Source organism: Halichoerus grypus, chromosome 1, assembly GCF_964656455.1.
Source record: "Halichoerus grypus chromosome 1, mHalGry1.hap1.1, whole genome shotgun sequence".
Taxonomy (NCBI): domain Eukaryota; kingdom Metazoa; phylum Chordata; class Mammalia; order Carnivora; family Phocidae; genus Halichoerus; species Halichoerus grypus.
In genome coordinates this window covers 69,256,563-69,265,943 of record NC_135712.1, presented here as the reverse complement: position 1 = coordinate 69,265,943, position 9,381 = coordinate 69,256,563, and the positions used below count along the sequence as shown (strand labels likewise).

The 9,381-nt window shown below is 42.8% G+C and overlaps 1 protein-coding gene across 3 annotated transcripts in view; it reads left to right on the top strand.

Moving 5' to 3' along the window:
• The first annotated feature begins 3,328 nt into the window (after window positions 1–3,328).
• ZNF148 (zinc finger protein 148) overlaps window positions 3,329–9,381 on the top strand; it is a 124,342-nt gene continuing 118,289 nt past the window's right edge. For 2 of the 3 annotated variants that reach the window (XM_036071640.2, XM_036071637.2), the window contains exon 1: window positions 3,329–3,546. The gene's annotated coding sequence lies outside the window, so the exon portion shown is untranslated. Of the gene's footprint in view, window positions 3,547–3,945; window positions 4,425–9,381 lie in introns of those variants that run through there. The other variant, XM_036071639.2, reaches the window with a different exon arrangement.

The window sequence follows — 9,381 nt, the reverse complement described above, 5'->3', positions numbered from 1 at the left end:
CATGTGGCCTGCTTCATCTATTCATGTTGTTTGGCTTGTTGGGCGTTGAAGTTTGCTACCTGTGGACTGTATCCTGAGCAGCTTAGTCTAATGTAGATCATCTCCCAAAAGAAATTCGTAGGCCCACCTAACAGATGTTTCCTGGAGCTATCTCAAAAAGGGTGTCAAAAAGAGACATACACTATATAAGCTTAATATTTCAAGAAACTTTATAATTTACTCATGAGAGTTGTGTTTCTCTACAGCGATATGTGATGAAATCCTTCAACAAAAGGGGCCTGTGAGCTTGTTTAAAAGACTACCAAGGAAAGTAGGAGTTACAGAGATGCCTTATTCAGGAGCCAGTTTTGGGGAGAGAGAACTACATACCTATTAAAATAGTTAAAACATGGGGCACCTGGGTGGCTCAGTCATTGAGCGTCTGCCTTCGGCTCAGGTCATATTCCCAGGGTCCTGGGATTGAGCCCAACATCAGGATCCCTGCTCAGTGGGGAGCCTGCTTCTCCCCCTCCTTCTGCCTGCTGCTCTGCCTACTTGTGCTCACTATCTCTCTGTCAAATAAATAAATAAAACCTTAAAAAAATAAAATAGTTAAAAAAGAGTGATAATACAAAGCCCTGGTGAGGATGGGGAGAAACTGGATATCTCATACACTGTTAGTGGGAATGTAAAATGATATAGCTCCTCTGGGAAATAGTTTGGCAGTTTCTTAAAAAATTAAATACACACTTACCACATGACCCAACAATCATATTCTCAAGGCATTTATCCCGGGAAAATGGAAACTTAAGTTCACACAAAAACCTGTACACAAATGTTCATACCAGTTTTATTTGTAATGGCAAAAAAGTTGGAAACAACCCAACTGTACCTCACCTGGGGAATGAATGAACAAACCCTGGTACATACAATAGAGTACTAGACAGCCATAGAAAGGAATGAATGTTTGATACCTGCAACAATCTGGCTGGTCCTCAAGGGTATTATGTTTGGGTAAAAAACATCATTCTCAAAGGTTATATGCTGTATGATTCCATTTATATAACATCCTTGAAATGACGAAACTATAGAGATGAAAAACAGATTAGTGGTTACTAGGGGACAGGGATGGAATAGTGGGGTTGGGAGGGGAGATGGATTTGTGAATACAGGAAGATAGAGATAGCATGAGGGAGTTCTTTTGTGGTGATGGAACAATTCTAGATCTTGGTTGTAGTGGTGGTTACACAAATCTATACATGGAATAAGACGGCATACACACACACAAATGCAGGCTTAAAGAAAATGGTAAAAACTAAGTAAGTTCTGTAGTCTAGTTAAAGGTAATATACCATTGTCAATTTCCTGGTTTTGACATCTTACTAGAACTTTTTAAGATGTCACTATTAGGGGAGGCTGGGTGAAGGGTAAATGTGACTCTACTATTTTTGCAACTTCTTGTGAGTCTATAATTATTTCAAAACAAAATTAAAAAAAAAAAGGAATGTATGCTGAATGCCTAGGGCTGGCATTTGGGGAGGTGAGCAAGAGGAGCGTCGAGAAGCAAATTGGGGCTGAACAATATTTCCAGAAGTTTAACCTACAGAAGCCTTAAACTTGGTCCCCATTATCACTCCTGATGTCATTACCTCTATGGTGCTTATTAGTCGGCCCGTGTTAGGCAGTTGTTTCTCTACTGTTTCTGTTAAGGTGCTGAGCAGAGAACTAGAACTATTCCTAGGCAAACCAATCAATTTTAACCCACTGAGTGGAATCGCCAGGCCTTCAATCCTTTTCAGTTATTAGTTTTCCTATTACCTAACATTCAGAGACTCTTTCTTGGCTGCCAGAGGTGTTTTATATTTTAACATCTGAATTCGATGCCATTGCAGATGCTAGAAGTTGCCAGAAGGCTGTCCTCCAGATAACAGTCTCTTGCTCTACCTTGTATCACTGTTTTGTTGCAATTAGCAGATTATGCACTGTCATCTTATTAAAACGTGTATTTTTTAATGGAGAAAGCACATGGAGAGTTGATTGTGGAACTGTAGCTTATCCGTGCTCTTCTTAGTTACCTGTGTCTAAATTAAGCTGAACCTATGGGCCTTAGCTATTTCTAAACAGGCATCACGATTTACTAAGGTTAATGCCTGGGGGAACATTAACCTTGCAGACACTAATCTAATTCAGTGCCATCACAAGTGCATAATGCGGGAGTTTGGAGTATCGCCAAAAAGCACTATTCAAATGAACATTCAGTTGGCAAGGGGTGGGAAGGTGGGCGTGGACAAGGGAAGGAGAACTCCAGAAATGGTTATATAGACACTGTAACGTCTTTCCTTTCCCTCTCCCCTCGAGGTTATGTTTAAGTATGCAGAGAGATGCTAAATAAATCTTCAGACTATTATGAAGAAATCGTGATTGTGTTTCATCCCATGCTAAGTTTCTGATGCTCATAATCACTCAACATTCACTGAGCATCTTTTACGTTACATGACTGACCTTGTGCTAGGGTGGGGACACAAAGATGAGTAACTGTAAACCATCACCGCATGGGCACCTCAAGGCGTCTAATAAATGTCAGTTGAATGAAGGCACCCTTAAAAAGAGGTCACAATTTGGCTAAGGTCACTTAAAGGGCCTCCAAGGGATGAGACAACCGTGCAATTCTAGGTCGGTATAGATCATTCCCAAGTCTTTACCATATCAAGAGCTAGGTTTGGACCCCAGGTGAAGCGAGAGGGAGAAACCTGTAAGACCTTGCGCAACAGGGTCCAGAACAGAGTCTTTCTTTAGACTCACATCCTGCTTCTCAGTTTGCAGACACTAACAGGGTTTGCTGGTTTCAAGGGCCCAGGAGGGCCGTTTCCGGAAAAGATGGCATTTGGGGTGATAGAGGCCAACGACTGGAGGTGGCGGGGGAGAGGGCAGGTAAGAGAGAAGAAACGAAAAAGCCAGGAGATTCTGGTAGATAGGTCCTTCACCTAGGTCCCCGCCCCTTCCTTTTCCCCGGGCCTGAAACGCACCCGACCCCCGAGTCCTCCACTTCTCAGGGCGCTAGGCACTGAAGGCTTGACCCCCTGTCAAAGAGATTTCCTCAGGGCCGATATTTCTCATACTGCTTTCCTCCAGGCCCAGCCCGGGGGATCCGCGGCTCGGGGCCGGCTTCCCCGGCCACGCTGCGCCAGTGACACGCAGGCGCCGGAATCGAAGCCACGCTGGGTCTTCCCAGCCTGGTCCCCGGGCCAGGGAGGGCAGGCGCCGCGGAGCGTTTCCCGTGTGCGAGGCTTCCCACAATGCACCGCGCCGGCTGTGGCGGCGACCGCGGCGGCGCTCTAGCCGCGGCATGTCTGCGTCTCGACTGCTCTGGGAGGAGGAAGAGAAGGAGGAAGAGGAGGAGGAGGAGGGGGAGGAAGAGGAGAAAGGCGCAGGGGTGGGAGCTGTTGCCGAAGCTGCCACAGCAAAAGTTCTCTCCCCTCCCCCCTTCCCCTCCTCTCAAGGCCCCTAGAAAGGTTGGAGCTGCCGCCGCTTGCAGTCGGTGACCGCGCGACTCGGCGCCCGCCCGCGGTAAAGCGCTGGGCCTGGCAGGCCCGGGCCCGGGGGAGGGCGGGGGAGGGGGAGGGGGCGGCGCGCGGGGGGAGCGCGCGGCGGTAACGGCCTGACCCCGGGGGGAGCGAGCCGTGGCGAGGCTGGGGGTGGCCAGGGGAGCGGCCGAGGCCGAGGGAAGCGCAGGAGCTGGCTGGGGAACGGGAGGAAGCAGGGCGCGGATGGTGGGTTGGGGGGTTGAGAAAGGATAATGACGGGGGTGGCGGAGGCGAGAAGGCGGCCTCCGAGGCCTGAGGCGGGTGTCAGAGGTAGGGAAGGAGGTGGGAGGTTTGCAGGGGGAGGCCGGAGGGTGCTGGGTGTGGGTGTGAAAAGGCTAGGGAGACACCAGTTCTCTGTCCGTCGTGCCTGGTGCAGTGCTTTATGCACCGCAGGCCTCAGTCACTGTTGCTGCCAGAGTGTGTTCTTTGGGAGAAGGGAAGGGCAGGGGTTGGAGAAAAGGGAATCCTTGCGGGAAACGTAGTGGGAGTGTGTGCAGGGAGCGGGAGGCCGGAGGGAAAGATGCCGGGTAGGTGGAGGAATGCAGAGGGTGGCTGTGGAGGAGTCTTGAGGAGTCCGGGGGGTGTTCATTGTGCAGATACATTAGGGATTTCGTTATGGAAAGAACTGAAGCGTTTCTAAGGAAAGGAAAGAAGGGATACAAGGAGTTTCCGCGAATAGAAAGGACCGCGTTTGAAGCCAGAGGAAGTGCTGAATACTAGAGACTATGAAGAGAATGCATGATAGAATAGACAGATGTAGTAGAATTAATAAATGTTGGCCCAAGGACTAAAGAGTTATTCCAGATGGGCCAGGATGGCCTAGTTCTGAACCTGTTTGGGCTCTTCTGTAGATGACATCTGGTAAGTGCGGTCCTGTAGTGGTTGGGGTCACTGAGAATTAGACCTTAGTCTGTAGTTTTGGTCTGAGACCTTTTAGACCTGCACCAGCGAATATGAGAATTTCTGAAACAGACGGTAAGAAAACGCCTGGCCTGCAGGGATCCCCTAAGCCATGAGTTTAGATTTTAGCAAATTTGAAGTATTGTCATTTATTAGAGGCCGCGTGAACACTAATGCTGGAATGGAAATTACTTGGCTTGGCGGTTTTCTTCACTACCCAGCTTATCTGGTCCAGGAGAACTGATGCCATATTATTCACCCTGGGTTGCAGTACACAGGGTTATAATTAATGGTGGGGGGAGTCCATGCACGGTGGCCTTTCTTTGGAGGCTCCATTTGGAGCTCAAATTAGTCAGACGGGATTGGTTCCGTAACTCTGGGGCTGGTGGGAGATCTTTTGCTATTCAGGGTTCCTGAATGTATACCCTCACTGAGGCATTGTGGTATTGAAGAAAATGCATCAGCCTGCAAAATGTGGGCCTGCAGAATGGAGGATCTAGAATATCTGTTTTGGTCTTAGGTTGCAAGGAGGTCAGGACTGGTTGTCTTGAGGTCTAGGGGAACCTGAAGAGACTGGATGATTCTAGAGCCAGGTTAGAGGGAATATTAGCATTTCCATATCAGGAAATGAACCAAGGCCTATTGGATTTGCTGAGCTCCCACCAGACCAGATTTTCAAGAGGGAAATGTAGGCTAGAACCATACTCTTAAGATTTACCTGAAAATTATTCACTTTTTGTTATTAAGAAAGAATATTACAATTACACATTATAATATTAATTCAACTGAAGAGAGGGTAGTATAAAAAATCTTTTTATGGAAGTAGAGGGTGGAGGGATTAATGGGGGAAGATGGAAAGAAATTTGGGAGAGGGATGGAAAAACTCATTCATTTGTTTAGCAAATATATCTAAAGGAGGATGAGAATTTAGCATTAGAAATGAGAGGGGCTTTTATTTAAAAATTTTTAGTGGAAATAATCCAGGATTTTTTTTTTTTCTTAATTTGGAAAACTTTTTATGTCAGTACACTTAGATTTACTCTTTCTTTTCAAGGGCTTCAGTATATTTCATAGTAGGATGTACCCATTTTTATTGTTATCATAGAATGAGAGAGTCTTTTCTTTCCGCTCACCTGCACTGTGTATTATCACTTAATTTTTGTAGGTTTAATGGACTTAAATATAGTATGTCATTATTTTTCTTCCCTTTGAAATTGTATGAAATAACACATGTACATAATTAAAAAGTAAAATTGTCCTGAGGGAGCTTATAACGAAAAGCAGTAGCCCCTGTCTCACCTGTCCATTGCAATCCCACTTTCCAGAGGCTACTACTTGTAAGCATTAATTTTTGTAGTTCTTGCTTTTCTTCAGGTCTGCAGGTAATATACATGTACTGTTATTTCTTGATTGATTAAAATACATTATGAAGGAGTCAGAAGACTTCTATGAATGGAAAGGGTTTGTGTCATTGGCATTATCCCCATTCTCCTCCTTTCAAACCTTTGATAGTTATTATTTTAGCTTTTTTATTAGCTGTCTTTATATCTTTAAATAATATGCTTAAAGAGAAAGCATTTAAAATTAGACTGGAAATAAACTGGGTGAGAAGGTAAACGGAAGTTTAATGGATGGACCTGTAAGAAACACTAGGTTGTGGGAAACAACATCTTTGCAGCATAAGGGTTGCTGGTTAGAGAGAGGAGGAGTTGCTTGGCAATGATAGTTGTTCATCTTGGAAGTAGTTACCAGGTCAATTGTGCAGTGTTCTTTGACAGTCTTCTGGAGAGTTTAGAGTGGGGAATCTGGGAATGGATTAAAAGGACCCTTGACTGTTCTTACCAGGCTTCTGTGGCAGTTCTTATAAGAGTTTTTAGGAAGGAATGAATTGTTGTGGATAATGTGTTTCTTTTTTTGTGGAGGGAAGGAGGGATGGGGAAATGTGATAAAAGGGGGAAGAGGATGAAGGTCAGGGTATGATGGAGGTGGTGATAGATTTGTAGGAGGCTGAAGAAAGGGTAAAGAATTCTGAGGACATTTGGATATAGTTGATGTGAAGGAGATTTAAATTTACAGTGGTGAGACTGAGATTTGTGGCAGTTACAAGGAAATTTGCGTATTTAAGTCACTAATATGGTGGGAATGTGGTGGAAAAAAGTATGGTGTTCATATATTAGGATTGATTTGAAAAATACTGATTTTTGAAATTTGTGTATGAGGTTTAACATCACTGAGTCAGTAGACAGATGGGGAGAATAGAAAGAACTTGCTCCCTTTTTCGGAAGTCTTGTTTAAGTAACCTCACCTCTTGAGAATCTTTACTTTGAGTAAAAACAGCGTTCACATGCAGATTATATACTGCTAAATCTTGTATTTGCTTTTGGGAATTATTCTTTGTTTTGCAAAGGGTGGCTAGACTGTAACCTACTCTGGAGCCAAGAGTTTCTTTAATCTCTGGGGAAATTCAAAACAGTTTGATTTTTAAGTGCTTAATAAATACCTGTTGAATGACTGATAGAAAGTAGTGTTCACTGTCAGTGATAATAGTGGGACTGTGTCAAATTGCTGAGTACTGTGGAAGTACTGTAGACAAAAATTGTGTGTGTGTGTGTGTGTGTGTGTCTGTGTTTGAGAGAGTGAGGGACAAAAGGGATATCTGGTGAAGCCTTTGGATTTAAGGGAAGAAGACAGAATGGATTAGAATGGGACTGGAACAATCTTGCCAAAATATTGAAGGGGTGGGACCAAAGGTTCTCTTCTAATCTGAGGCTAGTTTAAGCTGAGTATATTATTATTGTTATTATTATTATTATTATTATTTTAGAGTTTATTATTTATTTTAGGGGGTGCCGGGGGGGAGGGGGGACAGAGGGAGAGGGAGAGAGAGAATCTTAAGCAGGCTTCACGTGGGACTCGATCTCATGACCCTGAGATCATGACCTGAGCCAAAATCAAGAGTTGGACACTTAACCGACTGAGCCACCCAGGCACCTAGATCTGAGTAAATTTTAAATCTGGATCTAGAGTTGGTGGCTGGTTTAATTTGGATTTTCTTACCTAAATGACTGCTTAGAGATTTTTAGCTGTTTTAGGAATCTGTCTGATGTAATTCATTTTTGGCATGATAGTAAAAAAGCGTTAGGTGAAATTTCTTCCCTCAAGGAATTTATAGTATTTATATTTTTTTAGGGGGAAAAAGACAGTTATGAAGTAATTTAGTAACAGTTTAAGATTTCAGAAAGTTGATTTTTTAAAACAAATATCAAAAGTATACCTCCAGATGAGAATTTTTGTATTTTGGTAGTCATTTTCAGTAGTAGCATTCAGAACTTTTTTGGATCACCTTTTCTGAATTCCCTTCTGAGCCTCCAGCACATTCTGTACAATTTATCTGTTTATTAAGTACCTATTGTGTACTTTTGGGGGACTGGGCTTGTAAAGGTAGGTTAAACGTGGTCCCTATCTTCAGTGTTCATAATCCCTTCAGAATGGCAGAATTACAAATGGTATTAGGCATAATGTTATTCAGTAGTCTCATTGGTGACAAATCTTTTTAGTTTGAAAGATTTGATTTTTAGAAATGCTGAAGATCCGTCAATAACAAATAAGAGTGAATAAAGAATAGTTTTGGTTTAAATTCAGCTAGTCACAGAAATAGGAATGGTTTTCTTGGTTGACTTATTAACTGATTTTGGAAAACACTCCCCGTGATGAAGTCGGAAATATGTTGAACGGTGATGATAGCTTCACTTGTAGGTAGTCGAACACTGGATAAATGTTGGTTAAGTGCATCAGATGGTTGGGTGGATGGAGTGAATAAATGGATAAGTGGTAGCCTCCCAAGGTAACTATTTTAAAGAGGGCCTCACTGATTTTAACCAACTGAACCACCCAGGCGCCCCTAGGACCTCGCTGATTTTAATATGTAAATAAATTCTGGGTATATTTGTTAACAAACACTTTGATTACTGTGAACAAGGTGGTTTATGATTAAGATCCCAAATGAGTTTTATGGACAGTAAATGCTGTAGGAGTTCAGGGAATGGAGAAATGAATATTGGCTAAGGTTTGGGGAAAGGATTTAAGTGTACCATACTTTAGCTAGATATTTGAAAGGATTCCTTAGGGATCTCAGGAGAGGAACTAAATTGCTCCAAATTTCTCTTGCAGCCCTAGAATGAACCTAGAGTCTGGATCTATTTTTGTCTGAATGCTTTCTGCCTATTTCATTTTAGCTACTCCTACTGGTTTGTTCCTCTTCAAATTCTCCTTTGCTGGGTAGATTTTGAGCTCCTGGAGCAAGGGGGGGGGGGGGCGGGGGTCTGTTTCCATCTATGTCTAGTGTAACTTTTAGTTTTTCCTTTTATGAGCCTGTACCCCACAAATTACTTGGTCTCTGTGAGTGAAGAGCATGAGTCAACTTGGCTCTGCTATCCTGGCATTTTCCTGCGTGCTTTTCTCAAAGCTGCTTTCTGAATTACAGAATAGAATAGTCAGGGAATTGAGGGCATATGCCTAGTAGACACATGCTTGTTGAATAAATGAATGAATGAGAAAGTATCAGATAATTTACAAGCTCTAAATGATCTATATGTTTCTGATTGTTTCAATTTATTTATTCATAACCTGCCTTTTTTCTGCAAAGGATTTATTGGGGCTGACAGAAATATGTATACTATAATATGAATTGAAAAATTGAAGTCTAGTTGAAGAGAAAATGAAAGAAAAATCTGTTTAAAGAATATAAGGTCTATTATTATGAATGCTAGAGAACTAGGAATAAAGTGGAAGATAACCAGATGGAGAAGGAAAGGTGTTATTCCACAGAAAGTATGATTCTGAAAGAAGAAAAAGATTATTGGTATATGATAGGTTATGTTTAGCGGAAAGCAAGAGAAGATTGAAAGTGTAGAGGATT